At 44.5% G+C, this 20,121-nt stretch overlaps 1 protein-coding gene across 5 annotated transcripts in view; it reads left to right on the top strand.

The window, feature by feature from the left end:
- The first annotated feature begins 4,419 nt into the window (after nt 1-4,419).
- LOC122174562 (uncharacterized) overlaps nt 4,420-20,121 on the top strand; it is a 29,444-nt gene continuing 13,742 nt past the window's right edge. The window contains exons 1-3 of one of the 5 annotated variants that reach the window (XR_010596709.1): nt 4,420-4,565; nt 5,921-10,900; nt 11,018-15,578. The gene's annotated coding sequence lies outside the window, so the exon portion shown is untranslated. Of the gene's footprint in view, nt 4,566-5,920; nt 15,615-20,121 lie in introns of those variants that run through there. The other 4 variants (XR_010596708.1, XR_010596706.1, XR_006176591.2 and 1 more) reach the window with 4 other exon arrangements.

The raw sequence follows: 20,121 nt of genomic DNA, 5'->3' as shown, positions 1-20,121 counted from the left end.
GTACAGTGAGCTTCTCAGTCATCTCTTTAAAAACTTCTGGATGCAAGTTAGCTGGACCTGCTGATTTAAAAATATCTGACTTTCATAGCTTTTGTTTAACATCCTCCAGACATACTAATGGATTGGAACGGGTGTTATCATCAACATATGATGAGGCTATCTCTTTTGGTTTTTATTTCCAAATACAGAACAGAAATATTTATTGAACACTTCTGCCTTTTCTGCATTATTATTGATAATTCTACCACTGTCAGGATTCTTTTTGTTCCTAATGTATTAAAAATATACATACACCTTCACTTTGCCTCTAAACCAGGTCAGTTTTTTAACCAGCACAGCCTTCTTCCTCAGTTCTGGGATTGTGGCTTTTTGGGAATCTAGTAAGGTGTTCTTAAATGATTCCCAATTATCATTCAATTTTTCTGATTCAATTCTTCTACTCCACTGATGTGGCTAATAATTGTTTTCAGCTTTGTGAAATTGGCCCTATTAAAGCACCAAGTACATATATTACTGGTCTGGACTTTCTTCTGGTTGCATATTATAAATGTGGTCAAGTCATGATCACTTGTACCTAAGCTATCAGAGGGGTAGCCGTGTTAGTCTGGATCTGTAAAAAGCAACAAAGAGTCCTGTGGCACCTTATAGACTAACAGAAGTATTGGAGCATAAGCTTTCCTGGGTGAATACCCTCTTCGTCAGATGCATGTCTGACGAAGTGGGTATTCACCCATGAAAGCTTATGCTCCAATATTTCTGTTAGTCTATAAGGTGCCACAGGCAGGGGTGAAAGTAGAACTAGGGACTTACCGGTACGGGGCTGGGTTGGGGCCGGCTCTGGCCCCTGGAAAGGGCGGGGCCTTGGGTGGAAGGAGTGGGGATGGGGCGGGTGTCAGAGCCAGCCCTGGCCCACCCTGTACCGGTAAGTGCTCTCCCCCTCCCCCGCCAGGGTAGCAGTGGCAGCTGGGGGCTCCGGCAGCAGTTTAAAGGGCCCAGGGCTCGGCCGCTGCTACCGCCCTGGGCCCTTTAAACCTCTGCCGGAGCCCCCGGCTGCCACTGCTACTCCAGGGCTCCGGCAGCAGGGCTCTGGGGGCTATTTAAAGGGCCAGGGCTGTAGAGGCAGTGGGCGCCCTGGGCCCTTTAAATAGCCCCCAGAGCCCCGCCGCTACTCTAGGGCTCTGGGGGCTATTTAAAGGGCCCAGGACTCCCCTGTTTCTACCGCCCAGGCCCTTTAAATAGCCCCCGGAGCCCTGGGGTAGTGGCGATGGGGCTCCGGCGGCTATTTAAAGGGCCCAGGGCAGTAGAGGCAGCGGGAGTCCCGGTCCTTTAAATAACCCCCCAGAGCCCCGCTGCCGCTACCCCAGGGCTCCAGCAGCGGGGCTATGGCGGCAATTTAAAGGGCCTGGGGCTCCAGCCGCTGCTGGGAGCCCCAGGCCCTTTAAATTGCCACCTGGGGAAGCTGGGCCGCCACAGTACAGCGCACCGGCTCTTGCTGGTACGCCGTACTGGGGCGTACCAGCTTACTTTCACCTCTGGTCACAGGACTCTTTGTCGCTTTGTACCTAAGCTACCATTGTTTTTTAGATCTTTGGTCAATTCCTCTATCTTTAGGACAAGGTCTAATAAAGAACTCCCCTGTGTTGGCTGCACACTTCTTGAGTTAGGAAATTGTCATCTATAATGTTTAGAAGTTCTAACGATGTTTTAAGTACAGGCAGCATGAGACCTCCAGAATATGTCACTCAAATTGAAGGCTCCCATGATTACACAGGTGTTTTTTCTACATGATACATGGGTGTGAAAGGAGGGGGTTGTCCTGTTCCCTAGTGTGATTTGGTGGTCTGTAGCAGATACCAACTAGTACACATCTTTTGCTTTATTTGTTAGAACATTGGTCCATAAACATTTAAGATAATTTTCTTTTGAGTTATAAGTGACTTGGAAATAGGAAATTCCATTTTTGACATACAGTGCCACTCCCCCTCCCTTTTTGCCTGTTCTAGCCTTCCTAAATAGGTTATAACCATTGATTTTAACACTCCATTTGTGTGAATCATCCCACCAGGTTTCAGTAATACCAGCTAGATAGAATTTATGCTCAGAAATGAACCAATTCCATTTCCTTTTGATTGTTACCCAGGCTCCTAGCACTGGTTTATAGGCAACTCAGGAATTGCTTTTCTTCATATCCTTTGTTTCCTTGATTAATTTTGCTCTCAACATCTCAATTTTCTGCTGAGTGCTCATATCTTCTCTCTTTTTACCCTCCTCTTTTGTTATTAGTTTAACCCCCTCCTAACTAGTCTAGCCAGCCTGTCCCCAAGGAAACTGATTCCCCCTTGTACTGAGGTGGAGGGCAGCCAAACAGTACAGTCTCCTCTCCCCATAGAAGGTGGACCAATCTTCCACAAAACCAAACCCTACTTGACTGGTGAAATTTTGCAATAACATTTTTATCGAAGATGCTATCAAAACTGTTATCACAATAGTTACTGAAATTTTCATTTAGCCAAAACTCAGTTTTCCATAATTGAAACATTTCAACAATATTTTTGATTTAAAAAAGTTGGGAAGAATATTTGAAAATCCAAAAAATGGGTCTGTTTCAAACCCTGTACAGTATTTCTTTACCATTTCTAGGGGTGGCACTATCAGTCACTGATTTAGAGGTTCTGGATCAAACATCAAGTCCTATTGACTTTCCTCTGTAGGTAAGGTGGGCCTTTCAGTTGGGGGTCAGAGGCAGAAGAGGTTAGGCCTAATATTCAGTGGGCAAGCATCAGGGCCGGCTCCAGGTTTTTTGCCACCCCAAGCAAAAAAAAAAAAAAAAAAAAGGCCGGAGTGCCGCTCCAAGCACATGCTTGGAACGCTGGTGCCTAGAGCTGGCCCTGGCAAGCGTTTATGTCATAATGTCAAATCTGGCACATCATCATTTTCTATGATGTTACTGCTGCTGATGTAATGTCCCTCCTTATCTTATCTCTCCATCAATCTCTTATCTCAACTACCAATCTCTTTTTGACATGATACTACTCTGAACTACTCTTCAGTTCAGTCAGTTGAAACAAACTGGTGCTGAACAGGGCTATATGTTTGAAGCATTCTCCATGACCAAACTCTTAGTTTTGTTTTGTATGTGCTATGAGCTTTCTTTAGTGAAGACCAGGTCAAAGAAATGTGCTCTTCACTTACAGTGCAAAGCAATGAGGTTTCACCTAGTTCTTAGCACATTATGTAATGGAGTTCATTCCAGAATCTTAGATCTGCCCCTGATGATGCTCAGCCCCACACACAACCAAGCTTTACCCTTGCAGGGAATAATTTAATTGTACCACAGAAATGGAGTTAATGACCACAATCTTCATCCAAATGTGTGAGGTTTGTTTGAGATCCTGGATTAAAACTATTAAGGGCCTTGAAGATAAAGACTGAAATTTTTGAACTTTATGCAATATTCTATGGGGAGTCAATAGAGTGATGACAGGATGGGTTTGTTGTAGGGCTGTCAAGCGATTAAAAAAATTAATTATGATTAATTGCAGGATTAAAAAAATTAAGCGCGATTAATCTCACTGTTAAACAATAATAGAATACTATTTATATAAATATTTTTGGATGTTTCAGGTACAACACAGAATTCAAAGTGTACAGTGCTCATTTTATATTTATTTTTGATTATAAATATTTGCCCTGTAAAAATAAAAGAAATAGTATTTTTCAATTTACTTAATGCAAGTACTGTAGTGAAATCTCTTCATCATGAAAGTTGAACTTACAAATGTAGAATTATGTACAAAAAATAACTCCTTTCAAAAATAAAACAATGTAAAACTTTAGAGCCTACAAGTCCACTCAGTCCATTGTTTTGGTTTTGAGTGCAGTTATGTAACAAAAAAAAATCTACATTTGTAAATTGCACTTTCATGACAAAGAGATTGCACTACAGTGAAATTGAGCTGAATTGAAAAATACAATTTTTTGTTTATCATTTTTACAGTGCAAATATTTATAATTAAAAATAATATACATTTGATTTCAATTATAATACAGAATACAATATATATGAAAATGTAGAAAAACATCCAAAATATTTAATACATTTCAATTGGTATTCTATTGTTTAATAGTGCGATTAAAACTGCAATTAATGGTGATATATTTTTTTAATCACGATGAATTTTTTTGAGTTAATCATGTGAGTTAACTGCGATTAATCGACAGCCCTATTTAAAACCTTAATTAAAAGCACTGGCTTTATGATTGGGCGGCTGCCCCTCACTGGCAGAAAAGGGGTTAAAAGCAGCACTAGGGAGGCTGCGCCGGAGGCAGCCCAATTAGAAAGGGGCTGAGAGGACCAGCCAATCCTAGCCCGGCAGGCTCATATAAGAAGGGCTGCAAGGCAGAGCAGAGTTCAGTAGCTGACTGGATCTTGAGGGGAGAAGCCCAGGTTCCTAGCAGAGGGAAGAAGCCCCAGCACCTGGGACAATTCAGTGCTGCAAGTGCGGACCAGGGAGTTAGCGAGAGCTCCTGGATGGCTGCTGGGGCCTGCAGGCTGAGGCCCTAAGGTAAGGGCAGAAGACGGTGCTGGAGCCGGATGGGAAATGGCCCCGGGGCAATGGACTGCAGTTGCCACTGAGGGAAGTGGTTGGGCAGAGATTGCAGGTCCCCAGGAAGGGGAGAACACAGAGTGTGGCACAGCTGGAGGGCAGTGTTATGAAGAGGACACTGTGGTCCTGGGAGTGACATGGGTTCAGAAGCAGAGGTGATGGTGGGTGAGACACCACCAGAAGAGGGTGCAGAGCTAATTCCCCAGACAGCCAGTAGGAGGCACCGCAGTGGTGAGTCCCACCCCATCACACTCAATTTCAGCAAAGCCCTTAAGCATATGCTTAAGGTTTTGCTGAACTGGGCTTTAATGGGTAGGGGGAGAGAGAGAAAGTTAAGCCACAAAGTTATACACCTTTGTTTTTTTAATGTTGTAAGACACTCCTTTAAAGTGGTAATGAGTGGAGTATAAAGAAAGAGATTTCTAATACTGAGGTGCAAAAAGGTTATCTCACATCTTTCTGTTTATAAATGTTGCATTTTGATATCCGAGTCTGGTGTGAGTTAGCAGTTCATGAAGCTGAAGGTGGAAAATAAATGTTCCTTTAATAGGTCTATTGAAGCCATAGTGCATTTCAGTTAATTTAAAACTACTCCTTTCCTGAGGGGATGTTCTCTCTACACTTACTCTGCTAGTGGCAGTGGCAGCACAAAGGGGAAAAATGAACCTTTAAAAATAACAAAAAGTTACTCTTGCAAGTACTTATCGCTGCATTTAATAGACAGGTATTAATATAGTATTATAACGTATGGAGTAGCTTTTAGCAGGCAACTGCATCCAATTTCTTCCTCTTAATACATACGAGAGAGAAAACAGAGTTCTGAATTTCTTTATCTCCTCCAGCCTTACCATATCAGGAAAGATCTATTTCCACTAAATACATCTAGTCCCCTTGTGCACAGAGTGACCATTGGACAGAGGGGAATGCCTTAATTTCTTTCCCCGACAGAGATGGCATAGTTATTGCAGTCACAGCTTTTTAATGATTAATTTCTTCTGACATTAACCTAAATGATGCTGATGAGGCATTTTTTTTCACAGCTTCAGGGCTCACATAGAAACAGAATGAAAATTCTGGTCTGGATCAAGGGTAAAAAGGCCATTTGGTTTGCTCATTCTATAAAAATGTTCACTTTACAAACTTGAAAAATGCTTTTGGCCAAGGGCTTCTCTCTATCCTTGTTGTTCATCAAGGAGATCAGCTGCCATCCAGAGATCCAGTAATGGATAGCACTAAGTTGTATTTTTAAACTATAACTATGCATTGTAGATATCTCCATCAGGATGCCTGTGTGGTCTGTTTTCTATTTGTAGAGACACATCTATTCTGTGTGATGGGGTACACCTGCCCCGTACTGGACAGAAAGGGCTTAACCCCATACGGCCCCCTTGCCCCTGCTGGGCATGCTCCAACTGGAATCTCAGTATAACAGTGAGCAGCCCAGTTCAGTCTGTTCTGACCGCAGAGGAGAGAGGACATGTATTGCAGGCTCCTAGCCAGGAGCTGTCAGAGCCCCAGACCACGGAGTCCAGCCACACCAAGACCCAGGCAAAAGAGTCAAAACCCAGGCTATGGAAGCCTGTGAGGGGAAGGAGTCATCAGGAGCATCACCTGCCGACTACCCTGGAGACCCAGAGGACCTACAGCCTACAGAGCCGGAAGACAGGGTGGGAAGTACCTCAGGGGAACCAAACATTGATCTGGTTGTGAAACCGGGAACCGAGTCAGCATGTTTCAGATAGAACCCCACTGAAGGATGGTCTTATTGACTCTGGCCATTAGGCCATATTGCCCGAAGGCTAAGGGCAATCCCACTGACTCTGGCCACTGGGTCATACTGCCCTGCATCGAAGGGTGTTCCTATTGACTCTGACCATTAGGACATACCGCCCTGAGGAAAAGGACAGTTATTTGGACTCTGCTGCAGGGCTATAATGCTTTCCCCACCCTCATGGGGTGAAGGTGCTTTTGTAAACATTTAACATACAAACTAAGGGAAAAATCCTAAGCACATACACATTTACTTTATAAAATCAACCCTCCCCCAAACAAAAATGTGACTTGTCAGCAATGTACCCTCCTCTGACTGCCGTAGTCATCAAGACACAGCTGTTCCTTGTCAACAATTAACCACAGGCTTCTTAAGGGCCAGATTACGGACTAGTGGCTTAGCCTGTACAACCTGGGGGTTGGGGGGCCATAAGGGATGTTTTATTCACAACAAGTAAAATTTTATTAAACCCAGTGGACTGCTCTGTCTTCATGGCTAGTTGCTACCAGCACAACTCCCCATATTACTTGTTTTCCTGGTGTCCTCTCAATACCAGTCCCTCCAGGGAACATGGGTCATCTGACTCTAGTTCCACTTATCATGATACAGCTTCCCTATTTTAACAACATGTTAACATTTACATTATAATAAATAATTGATGCCCTGTGTCCCTTCAGCCAGAGGTTGCTAGCACATTGCTGAGGTGGAGTCTCATCTTTATTACAGACTCAGCAAGCTACATAGTCTTCGAGATAGTTTAGTCTCTTCACAGATGCCCACCCTGGGAGAGACTTACCTGTTTCACTGTCACCTATCTTTAACAAACTTTCTCTTTGTGGAGAAAGAGATCGTGGATGATCTCTGTATCTCTGTAGGCTTTCTCTAGAGTAGTGTCTGCTGGCTTGTAAGTGTCTTCTCTTCCTTTTGCATCACCTCATATGACTTGGTTACCACTGCATTCCTCACGATTCCTTTAGTCCACTCATAATGGTGTCTCTCTAATGGCTGGATCATCACAAGAGTGCCTGTATCCAAGACTGGTAGGTCCTTAGCTGACCAGTTGTTCTCTAGTGCCTGCTTTCTCTGATTGTTGGTCATCTTTCAGCGGCATCTCCATCCTTTTGGCTGCACAGATCTAATCTCATTGGAGCAGGATTTTGGACCTTTGTCCCATCAGTGCCTGAACTGGAGCATTTTGGTACACCTGTAATGACACATTCCTGTGTGCCAAAGATGCTAAAAAGGGGTCTGAATCAGAAGAAACTTCCTTGTGTAACAGTCACTTAGCTGTTTTCGCAGCTAATTCTGTTTTACCATTACTCTGTGGGTATGCTGGGGAGGAGGTGTGGTGGTCAAACTCCCATTTGTGTGCAAATTCCTTTAATTCTTCTGAGATAAATTAGGGTATGTTGTCAGTGAATACAGTGATCGGACTGTCATATCTTGCAAAGTGGGCCATCCGTTTGCCAATGACTGAATTTCTTCTTGTATTAGGCAGGGCATCGACTTCCCAGAAATTTGAATAGTAGTCCACTGTAATCAAGTACTACTTTTCATTGGAGGTAAATAAGTCTGCTGCCACCTTTTCCTATCATCGGGTGGGCAGCTTGTATGATAAAAGTCTTTCTGATGACAATTATCACATGACTGGTAGGTGTCACCCTTCTGTCAAGGAGCAGAGTTGTGTATTCATTCCCGTCCAGTAAACACACTCTGAAGCCCATCTAAAACAGCTGTCAATGACCAGGTGTGAGGCATGCATTTTTTTCATGACATACATTGTGTAATGTGGAAGAGAAAAAAATTCTCTCGCCTTGAAATATGATTGCACCCTAGATGCTCAGTTCATCTTTAATTTGATAATATGGTTCTGCTCCTACTAGAATTTTTTTTTGTCTTCTGGCCACTCTGCTAGTATCTCTCTCTTGACTCCCATCCTTTTCTGTAGCCTCTTTGATATCCTCTAGCTGTGCTGTTGAAATGGAGATAGTGCAGTATGTTAATGGATTTGCTGTCCTGATCCTCTTTCCCCAAACTAGCAGATTCTGGGTATATATGCCCTGCCCAGGGTGTCAGCAAATGCCAGTAATCTTCATGGACAAAATCTGATCTCTCTACCTGGTAGCACTGGAGGTGCATCAACATGTGCTACAATCTCTTTTGTGCACTAAAAAGGGGCTTTGCTATGATTATCTCCAGGGGTATGTGGTCTGATTGTACTATTATTGGGGGGCAATAGCTGTACTGATGGAATTGCTCCACTCTAAATACCAGAACCAGAAGTTCTTTTTCTATTTGGACATTCCCCTGTTCAGTCTCTGACATGGTCCTGCAGGCATAAGTGACCAGCTGCTCCTGCAAAAGAGATGTATTAGTGGCTCTCTTGGCTGGTAGTACTTCAGGATGGGGCATCTGTTATCATTAGTTTCATTGTGTTAAATGCTTGCTGTTGAGGACCTGCCCAATCCCACTCAATATCCTGCCTTGTATGGGTTCTGCTACTGCACCAGGTGTGGACAGAATTTGGCCAGAAAATGTATCATTCATATGAAGCACTGTAACCCTTTCACATCCACTGGCTCTGATGTGTCTCTGACTGCCTTGATCTTGTTGGGATCTGTTTTTTAATTCCTCTGCTCTGAGCAGATGTGCAATGTATGTCAGCTCACTCTGTTTAAATTGCATTTTTCCTGGGTTGAATTTCATGGTCTTGTCCTTGCATCACTGTAGGAAAAAATGTAGTTCTCTGTCATGGACTTGTCAAGCTTCTGTATCTTTACTCCCTTTACCTACAATGAGGATATCATCTTCAATTATTTTCACCCCAGGCAGTCCTTCCAGCACTTGGGTGAGTCTTCTCTGGAACACCTCTGGTGCTGGGCTTATGCCCATCAGCATGCACAGCCATCTGTAGCAATCAAATGGTGTTGCAACAGTTATCAGCATGCTGGACAATTTATTTAGGCTTAAGTGTTAAAAGCTATTCCTCACATTATGGACTGTAAAGATTCTGGCTTTGAAAAGTTGTGGCCAGATATCCTCATCAGTTGTGGGCAGTGGCATCTTTTCAATGCTTGGTTCAGTGGCTTTGGGGCTATGCAGATGTGCAATTTGCCTTGTGGCTTCTCTACCACCACCGTGCTGCTTATCCAGGCTGTACTGGCGTCTACTGGTGCTATGATACCCCTGCACTGCAGACTTTTGAGCTCCTTGCATGCTGGATTACATAGTGCTACTGGAATGTTCCTTCATGGTAAGTGCACAGGTACCACTGTGCAGTCTACTTCAGACACAGCTTTACTTTGAGGCACTCACAGGGGAACATTTATTCACCCAAAGATACATAAAAAGCAAAGAAAAGGGTTAAAACAACAAAAGGCCTACATGTCTAGGTCTTACCTAAATCTTATCCTTTCCTTGTTAGTTTTTGATAAGCTCCAGACAGACCTCTATTTATGGACTGAGACGAACAGCTGGCCCTGCTTCAGTTTTCCCTCTCTCTTTTGGTGTTGCTCCTGCAATGTCGCCCCTTGAGCAACTGCTGACTACTCATGCCTCCCCTCCCCCTCTCAGCAGTGGTTTTGAACAGTTTAGTGTCCTTTGATCTCCGGCATCAGACCTGGAACAAAGCCTGTTAACCTGGATTCAGGTAGGCACTTTCTAATTAATAGGCCACCCATTGTTCTTCTAAGGAACCTTGTTTTCTTCTGAGATCTTCTCTCTGTCATTGTTTCATTTCCTGCTTGTTTCCCAACAGCTCCCAATGAAATGGCACCAGTCCATTTCCACATTGTAATAACCCAATATGGCAATGTCTGGAGTATCTTGATAGGTCACATTCATGAAACTATTACAAATTAACCTTGTTGTCTGCACTACCTACTAAACACAGTCAGTGTGCTCAGAAGACATAGTCCCTGCCCCAATTATTTTACTTTCAAAATTAGGAAGGCATCAGGTTACCAGAAAAAGCAATGGCATGCATGTGCAGACTCTTATAAAATATATTAATACATCTTTCCTTGGGAAATTAATATTCATGGTCTCTTCAGAAGCATTTTCTAAGATGATGTAAACTGGCTTTTCAGATGACATGTGGAGAACTGGGAAATATTCATTTTTTTAAATTCATTCATTTTTATTCATTTTGATAGTTACCCATGTGATATTTTTTTGCCTGAATGCATCATTAGCTCAAAAGGGGTTGTTAAAGAAACCTGGCAGGAAAGGTAAAACTCTGCTTTAAAGACCTTCCCCTCAAGCACAATAGCCAGGATTATAGCCATGAAGGGGGACTCCTCAGCCTCAATATTGGTGACAGGCCTGTTTGCCAAATCCAGGGATCAAACGACAGTAATTTTGTAAAGGATCTGCCCTTTACACAGGGAGGAGGACGTTGTCAGTGGCTACAGACTGATGCAGGCCGACAGCAAGCAGGCTGTAACTTAGCCCTGGTGCTCCTCGTTCTTCCTGGGGACCAAGTCAGCCCAAACCAGGAGCCAGAGGAGAATGCCAAGCATGGGTGAGACAACATACATGAGGTCCCTGTCGTTTTAAATTCACTTCTCTAAGTGCTATGCATCTTTTGGGAAAATAAAGAAGCTGCTTTTGTGTCACTGCATGCTGTTACTGTCCACAGGCTTCCAAAGAAAATGTCTGGAAGGTATCAAGTCTTTTGGGCCTGCTAAATCTGGTTGACAATCAGGGGCCTGTAATCCAAGACACACATGGAGAGCAACTGGACCACGTTGTCCAACCCAAAAAAGTGGAGACATGGGGGACTGCAAAACGACTCAAAGGGCAGTGTACCCAGGGACTGTGACAACTGAACTCATTAGAAAAACTCTCCTATTGTATATAAACAATTACTATTCAAGTGGGTCTGTCTCATGTGATCTTCTGAAACAGTTATGTAGAATGGAGAATATTTCAAATTCCTAGGAGTAATTTGTATTGAAATAAACTTGGAATACTTGCTAAGGGTGTGTGTGTGTGTGTGTGTGTGTGTGTATATATATATATATATATATATAGGAATCCTATATAGTTATAGGAAACTACCTTCATGGATGGGTGTAACCCATTCATTGGTTTATGAACTCAGATTACTCCAGAGATTATAAAATCATGGCTCAATGTTTGAGTGCTGGATTTCAGGAGGGGTGCAGAGAAGAAGGATGATCCAGTGGTTAGGATGCTAGAGGGGGGACATGGGTTCAATTCCCTGCTCTGTCACAGACTTGTGTGACTTTAGACAAGCCATTTAGTCTTTCTGTGCCTCGGTTCCCCTTCTGAAAAATGGGGATAACAGCACTTTACCTTCTCACGGGTGTGTTGCACAGATACATTAAAGCTTGTGAGACTTTGAGATACTATGTGGTAACCCAGAGTACAGGGAGATAGATAAGAGAGCTCAATAGCCTAGTTTCAAAGAGGCAGTCAATGCAATTGCGTAAGTCAGGTGGTAGAGCTGGGTGGGGATCATGATTGGTTTGGGTGTGCTGCTATACAGCTTCACCATCAAGAGTGGGGGTGCAAAGAGCATGGAGGCTACTTTGGCTATGAAGACAGTAGCAGCTGAGGTTTGGTGGGGGATCGATCTAAGTTACGCAACTTCAGCTATGTAAATAATGTAGCTGAAGTCGACGTACTTAGCTCTACTTACTGTGGTGTCTTCACTGCAGTAAGTCAACAGCTGACACTCTCCCGTTGACTCCGTCTGCGCCTCTCACACTGGTGGAGTACAGGAGTCGATGGGAGAGTGCTTGGCGGTCGATTTATCGCATCCAGACTAGACACAATAAATTGACCCCCGCTGGATCGATCGCTGCCCGTCAATCCAGTGGGTAATGTAGACAAGCCCTGAGGATCAGATCTGCTGCCAGTGCATGACCTGTTCTTGCCTCTGCCTCCACAGAGATCATCAACCCAGATACTTGGTACTGAGCAGATTTGTCTCTGACTGATCAATCCTTTCTATTACTCAATCCCCACATTCCTATTGAAGTCATTGAGGGCAGTTGATATATAAGCTCCTCCTATTTTTCTGAACAAGAAGAAATGATTTCATCTTATCACTAAATTTATTTTTCAGATGGAAAGACTGTTAAAAGCAGTAATTTTGTACGCCTCCTTTAATATGTAATATCCGGATTATAGTGAATACGGCCCTTAAAAATTAACATGTATTCAAATCAATCCCTGACGGAAAAGGATCTGAGTTCACCATTACCTAGTCCTTGTGACTCATCAAAGCAAAGGGAGACAAAATACAGCAGAGCTGCATTAGTCACTGGTCCTACTACTGGAAGAAAACTGTCATCGTGCTTTTTTTACAGCATACCATATGCAGCATTTAGCTGATTCGTAGTGACTCCAGGGACAGTGATGACAAAGAAACACCCTGAACCTAAGTAATCTTTTATTTTTGTTCTAGACTTTGCAGTCAGCTTGATAATTGCGTGTAATGCCTGAAAGCTTCTTAGATTCTTCATGGATCTCAAAGCAAATCAATGCAGAGTTTGGTAAAGAAAACATGCTTGCATGTTTAATATGGATCGCTTTTTCCAAGCTAAATTGGAATATGAAAAACCTCAATATCTCACTGGGGTGTTGGGAAGTATCTGAGTGCTTCACTAATATCTGTGAAGCACTCAGATATGAGAGTGATGACCACCATACAAATGAGGAAATGGATATTTCCATATTCAGAGCAGAGTTTGAATGGTGTGTGGCAAACAAGGGATGGGGCCACACAGACATAAATTGTTAATTCCTGATTTGTGAGTGTTTGATTTCTCCCTGGATTAACACTAGCAAATGTTCTTTAAAGTGAAACTTGTACTTGTAAAAAAGTTTCCAAAAGGTCAATGCTGAAAAGTGAATTTCTTTCTGCATTCTCAGGGGAAGAAACCTCACACACAGCATAGGCAGCAGCAGGGCACATTCCTCATACTACCTAGCCTATGTACCTGAGCCCTAACATACAGGGGTCCATTTTAAGAATAGGAGGTAGGTCCATGGCGCCTCTGCTGAGGTTGTCAACAAGTGTTCCAATTACTGTCCAGTTCTGCCAGCAGATTCTGTGATGTGGAAAGAGAATTTTTCATTATATTCATACAGAGCATCCTTTTAACCTCCAGCATACTTTTAAAACAAAATTAACTCCCTTTTTTTAGAGGTTTGTTATTGCAAGAGAAACAATTTAGATTTGTCCAAAGGCTGCAATCCTGCAACACTTACATGCTTATCCTGAAGGGTGAAAGTAGTGTCCATGATGTCAATGGGACTTTTCATGTGCTAAAAATTAAGCAAGTGTTTGTTTGCAGGGCTGGGACCTTATTTCATATCTTAGCATAGCTATGGAACAGCTCATTGGTGGATTGTGGAACTGACTTGACCAATTAAGTTAAAAGTGACTCGAACGCCATTGCATGTAATAGTGCTCTGTGTCACTTTGTGCACTTAACCCTTTAAGAGGCATTGGTCCAGTCCACGTGCACTTCATTAACAGCCTCTTGATGGGTCCTGTTAACGTGGGTCTACACAGCCCAGGGCAGTGAGCCTCCCCGTCTGGGTTGAGTGACTTAGTCTAGCAGGGTTTATGTACTGTGCTAAAAATAGTTGTGTAGATGCTATGGCTCAGGCTCTGAAGCCTGGGGAGAAGGGTGGGCTTCAGGCCTGAGCCACAACTTCAAAGTGCTATCTATAGAGCTATTTTTAGAGTGCCCCTCAGTATGCTGATTGAGGCTTGCTGCCCTGGGCTGTGTAAATATACCCATAGAGGGTTTCTGGTCTCTTAAAAGGGCCAGAGAGACAGGTAATAAGAAGAGGAAGCTGTAGCAGAGTGAAGCTAAAGAGAGCAGAAGGCTGTAGGTAAGTCTGAGGCTTCAGGGCCTACAAGACTCCAGCCAGAGAGTGAAGCTGGAAGGCTTGGATCCTCTCCTGGGAAAAGGGTAGAAGCCCCAGAACTGAGTTTCGTTTTGAATTCTATACAACTAGATGAGGCCCAAAAGGGGAATGTGTCAAGTACTTTGGTCTGTTGGGGTTTATTTAAGGAGTCCTGAAAAGGGAAACTGCGGCAGGATGCTGCAGAGTCACCCTGGCTATTAGGATCTGTGTGGGAAGTGGCTGACTCTGGTCTAAGAGTTTTATGTAGTGATTGGCAAAACTTAAAAGGGCCAGGAGGTCAGTTCAGAGAAGCAATCAACACTTTGGATCATGGACATTTTTTGGATGAGTAAAACTGAGCAGAACTTCATGATGACAGGTTCTTGGCTCCAGATTTCTGGTGTTACTGCTTTTGGTAACCAGAGAAGTACCAGAAAAAGACTGCCTTTCTCACTAGAGATGGGCCTGAACCAAAACATATGACTCAAGCAGCTCTGAACTTTACAGTATTCCAAATTTACTGACACATCATGATACATGTTGGCTCATAACATTTCTTCTCTAAAAGCAGATTAACAAAAAATCCCACTTTGAAGTGAGAAGACCTTGCACTACTTGGACAAATGTTTGGGTGAATTTTTTCCCTACCATGTAAAACTAATAGTTCTCAGAGACAAATACAGGTAACAGACTTTCTTCAGCACATATCTAGCTCTTCTTTCATTTTAAGGATCCTAGATTTTCTTCTTTATTTGATTTATGCACCAGTATCTTGGGCTAAGATTGAGAGACAAACTCGATAAAACAAGTACTGACCCAAATTTTTCTTCAAAGCATGAACTGAAGTAAGAGATGAAAAAGTTCACTTCTTTTTAGCATTTCCTTATACTCCTGCATTACCTTGTGGTGGGCCGGGATCAGAAATGGAAACACTGAAATATTGCATAAAAGTCTATTCGCGTGGTATTTATGATTCAGCCAACACCACAAGAACCTGAAAATTTTTCAAGAAAGCAACTTCTGAGATTTTTTTTTAGCCCAGATTTCTAGCATGCAGGTTCCAATTTCTGGATGCTTCTCGGCAACCCTAACTCTCAAGATGTTCAAACTTTCTACTCACACAAAACCAAACACCCCTGCCCCACCCCCTGCCTGCCCCTCCTCCGAGGCCCTGTCCCTACCCCACTTCTGAGGTCCCACCCCCACTCACACCATCCCCCCTCCTTCTGTCACTTGCTCTCCCAATCCTCACTCACTCATTTTCATGGGGCTGGGGCGGGGGGTTGGAGTGTAGGAGGGGGTGACAGTTCCAGCTGGGGGTGCAGGCTCTGGGGCAGGGCCAGGGATGAGGGGTTCAGAGTGTAGGAGGGGGCTCTGGACTTAGGCAGGGGGGGGTTAGGGTGTGGGAGGGGCTATGGGCTATGTATGGGGTGTGTGAATTGTAGGGTGGGGCTAAAAATGAGAGGTGCAGGAGGGGGCTTCAGGCTGGGGCAGGGGGTTGAGGCACGGGAGGGTGGGTCAGGGGTGCAGGCTCCCAATGGCACTTATCTCAAGCAGCTCCTGGAAGCAGCGGCATGTTCCCACTCCAGCTCTTATGTGAAGCTGCGGCAAGGTGGCTCTGTGCACTGCCCCATCCACAGGTGCTGTCCCCACAGCTCCCATTGGTCACGATTTCTGGCCAATGGGAGCTGTAGAGCTGGCGCTTGGGGTGAGGGCAGCACGCAGAGCCCCCCGGCTGCCCCTTCACATTAGGAGCTGGAGGAGGAATACCGCTGCTTCCAGGAGCCATGTGGCGCAGGGAGCCTGCCTTAGCCCTGCTGCGCTGCTGACCGGACTTTTAATGGCCTAGTCAGTGGTGCTGACCGGAGCCGCCAGGGTCCCTTTTCACAGGGCATTCCAGCCGACAACCAGACCTCTAGCAACCCTATTGAGAGTTTGTCCTGCTAGTATTATGACTTCTGTGTTTTAATTCAAACTCTCTCTTTTATCCCTGACTTCCACTTATAAAATCTATAAGACCAGTACTACCAGTTTCATACACGGTCATGGAGGAGCATTTGCATTTTACCTTGTTAAGTCAAGGTGCAGCTATCTCATACATAATGCACAGGTTCTTGCAGAATAATATCAACAGGCAGTGCTCAGCAGATTTAAATAAACTCTCATGGGAGCGTCTGTGAACACCAGATGTAGCTGCTAAAGATAATATAAATAACCTTCATTTTATTTGTCACCAGGTCATCACAATTTTACCCAGTTGCTCCTTAGGTCCCTCCTCTGCTTCTGTTGCTCACCCTGCCCTGTCTTACCACCTTCCATGACATGAATTCATGACTGTAATTATTTCTTTCTACTTAGTTCACATTCACTTTGATTCAAGCTTTTCCCTGACTCACTGTTTCTATCTTCAAAATCATGAGTATATATGTGCAAAGTCTTGGGCAAATGTGAAATGACACAGACATCAAAATGTGTTATTCAGACCTCCATGAGTAATGCCCACTCGTCCTTTAGTACTTTCATATTGTTTTGTTAGCACCTTTATGTTAGTTGGGGAATGGTCCTGCTATTGTGGGGAACTTTCCTGGCTTATACACTACCATGGTGAAATGGGCTGGCGAAAGAATCATAGAATATCAGGGTTGGAAGGGACCTCAGGAGGTCATCTAGTCCAACCCCCTGCTCAAAGCAGGACCAATTCCCAATCTGAGGGATCCACACCAATTCCCAATCTGAGGGATCTCCCACTTCCTTTACCCAGAGGCCTGCCTGACCTCAAGGGCTCTCCTTCCACTCTCCTGTGTGGCAGAGTCCTTGTAAACCCAACAAGGCTGAGCCCAGGATTCCTGGCGGGCTCAACCCCCAACCTTGTCGTGATCACTGGATGCTTCCCCAACTTACTGATCATTACATATAGTTCAAAGAAAATACAATTTATTAAACAGCAGTCAATTAAAAAATAAGGAAAAAATGGGAAAGGTTAAAGGAAAGCACATAACCCTGCTCTGTGGCACAGGGACGTCACAACCAGTGTCTCTGGAATGTCAGGGAAGTTCACTGTCTGTCCCTCACACATCCCAGGCCCTGGCTATGCTGCAGGGTTGGACACTTGCTCTGGTGGTGGCCACACACCCTCAGGCTCTAGGGGGCAGGACCCTTCTTCCCAGTGTCATTCCCGCCCCGTCAGGGTTACAATCCCCCGCCAAGTCTGGCCTGCAAGGCCTCTTGGCCAGGGGCATCTCCCTGCGCTGGGCCCGCTGCCCAGGGTCCCCCTCGCTCTCCCCAGCTGCTCACCGCACTCAGCTGCGGACTGCTCCAGCCCCAGCTCCAGCTCCACCCTGCCTCAGCACAGCTGCTGCTCTGCCTTCAGCTCCCTGGGCTGCTCCTCTGGCCCCTCTGGCTCTGGTTGCTACAGCTCTGCTCCCAGCACAGGTCTGTTCTCTGGGCTGCTTCTGTGGCTCTGCTCCCAGCACTGACCTGCTTCCTGGATGCTTTTCTGGCCCCTCTGGATCTGGCACGGCCCTGCTCCCCAGCTCAGCTTGGGCCCCTGCTTTCTCCCTAGCTCGCCCTACTCTGTCTGACCCAGGCAATTCCAGCTCACACGGAGGATGGGACCCCCCTGGCCTCATGACTCCCTGATTAGCCTGCCTGCCCTGTCAATCAGGCTGACCTGGAGCATTGGCCTCTTCCCATTGGTCCTGGAAACTGTCAGTCTCAGGGTCCTGATTTCCCATCGATCATTCCCCTTTCTTTTGGCAAAACACTCCCACTGAGTTGTAGTAAGGGGTCAACAGTCCCCTTACATTTACTTCCTGCCTCCTTCCATTTATTTAGCTACTTGGTCATTGGGACCTGTTGTATTCACCAAGCAAAGTATTAACAACTTCAACAGAACTTTATTTACAGTGGAAGTCTCTTTTCCAAGCTGTAGCTGCACACTCTGTAACTCTCCCAGTCTCCTCAACTCCTTCCCCCTCCTTCCTGTTTCCTGTCCTTTCAGACTCCCAACAGCCAGTGCTCCCAGATCTAATAATCACATGCAGCATCTAAACACCACATTCCCTCCTCTCTTAAGAAACTTTCCAAATTAAAATAAACATTGTTGTTCTAACCACAGGAACAAATATGAAACAAGACACTATACTGTAGGCAAGAATATTACACTGAAAACACTGTAGATACTACATAACATAGTCTTTAGTCCAGGCAGGTGGTCGTCTGAGTCTGACAGGCCGTCTCTCAAGCCCTGGTTCCAGTGCAATGTCTTGTTGTGTTGGTTCTACAGTGAAGTTATCCAATGCAGACTGGGTGTTGGCATAATCTCCTCTTGGTGCATAGGCAGGTGCAAGATAAGAAGCATTCCATACCCGCCCATCAGAAAGTCGATAAGTGTAAGGTCCCTTCTTCTCTATGATTTTAAAAGGAGCTGTGAATTTATGGTCCCCTTTGCGTAAGAGTCCAGGTTTTCGTATTCTAACAAAGGAACCACACTCAAACTTTGGTTCCTTAGCACCCCGCCGTTTGTCTGTGAAAGCCTTAGACTTTTGCTTGGTTCTGTTCAACTGTCTTTCTCACATCATCCTTGTGTGGGGTATCAGGTCGTGCCTTTAACAATCCAGCAATGTTCAGTTTAGTAGTCATCTGTTTCCCATGAAGTAACTCTGTGGGTGATCTTTGCGTTGTGGCATGTCGTGTAGCCCGGTATGCTTGCAAGAAATCAGTAGTGAAGGGCATCCACAATCACTCTTCCAGTTTAGCTGTTTGCAAACTCTCTTTCAAACTTCTGTTAAACCATTCGATTTCCCCATTGGCTTGAGGGTAATATAGGGATGACCTCCTGTGTAAAATGTTCCTCTCTGCTAGAAAAGTTTCAAACTCCAGGGAAGTAAATTGACTACCATTATCTGAAACCAGTTCTTTGGGGTTACCTTCCCGGCTAAAAACTGAAGAGAGGAACTTAATTACTGTAGCAGAAGAAATTTGCGATGTAAACGCCACCTCAGGCCTCTTGTTGAAATAGTCTATTAAAGTGATGGCATAATGACAGTCAAGTGGAGCAGTATCAAAGGGTCCTACAATGTCAATCGCCACTTTTTCCCATACAGATTCAGGAAGAGGAACAGGCTGTAATGGAGGGGTACATGTCACTGCTGTCTTATCATGCATTTGGCAAGTGACACAGGATTTTATGAGTGCTTCAGTTTGAGAGTCCATCCCTGGCCACCAATACAGATCCCGTAGTCATTATTTGGTTCTGACAATTCCTTGATGAGTATCATGTGCCAGGTGTATGAGTTTTGACTGTAATTCTTCTGGCACAAGTAGCCGGTGTGTACCTTGTAGCACACAGCCATCGAGCAAAGAAAGTTCATCCCAAACTCTAAAATAAGGCAGCAAAACTGGGTCAAGGTTTTTAGGGTTACTGGGCCATCTCTTTGTCAGAAATTCCCGTAATTTTTGTTGAATTGGACACGCTGAACAAGCAGCTTGAAATTGTTCTCTTGTAACTGCAGTAAGAGTGCTTGTAATAAGCGCAACTACTACATCCTCATCCTCCGGTGGACCATCTGGTGAAGGCAAAGGCAGGCGAGAAAGGCAATCAGCTACCACATTTTTGTTTCCAGGCTTATATTCCAGTTCATAATTGAAAGAGAGTAGTCTTGCAGACCACCTAACAATACGATATCCTGCTCTTCCCAGTCCTTTCGTGGTGAGCAACGTTGTCAAAGGGCTGTGGTCTGTGCGCAACTTGAACGTGTGGCTCCACAGGTAAGTTCTCCATTTTTCAGTAGCTCAGATACAAGCAAGTGCTTCTTTTTCAACTGTAGAATATTTTCTCTCAGCATTACTTAG

Source organism: Chrysemys picta, chromosome 1 (genome assembly GCF_011386835.1).
Source record: "Chrysemys picta bellii isolate R12L10 chromosome 1, ASM1138683v2, whole genome shotgun sequence".
Taxonomy (NCBI): Eukaryota; Metazoa; Chordata; order Testudines; family Emydidae; genus Chrysemys; species Chrysemys picta.
The sequence above is the reverse complement of the archived record's forward strand: the minus strand, read 5'-3'. Positions and strand labels throughout refer to the sequence as shown.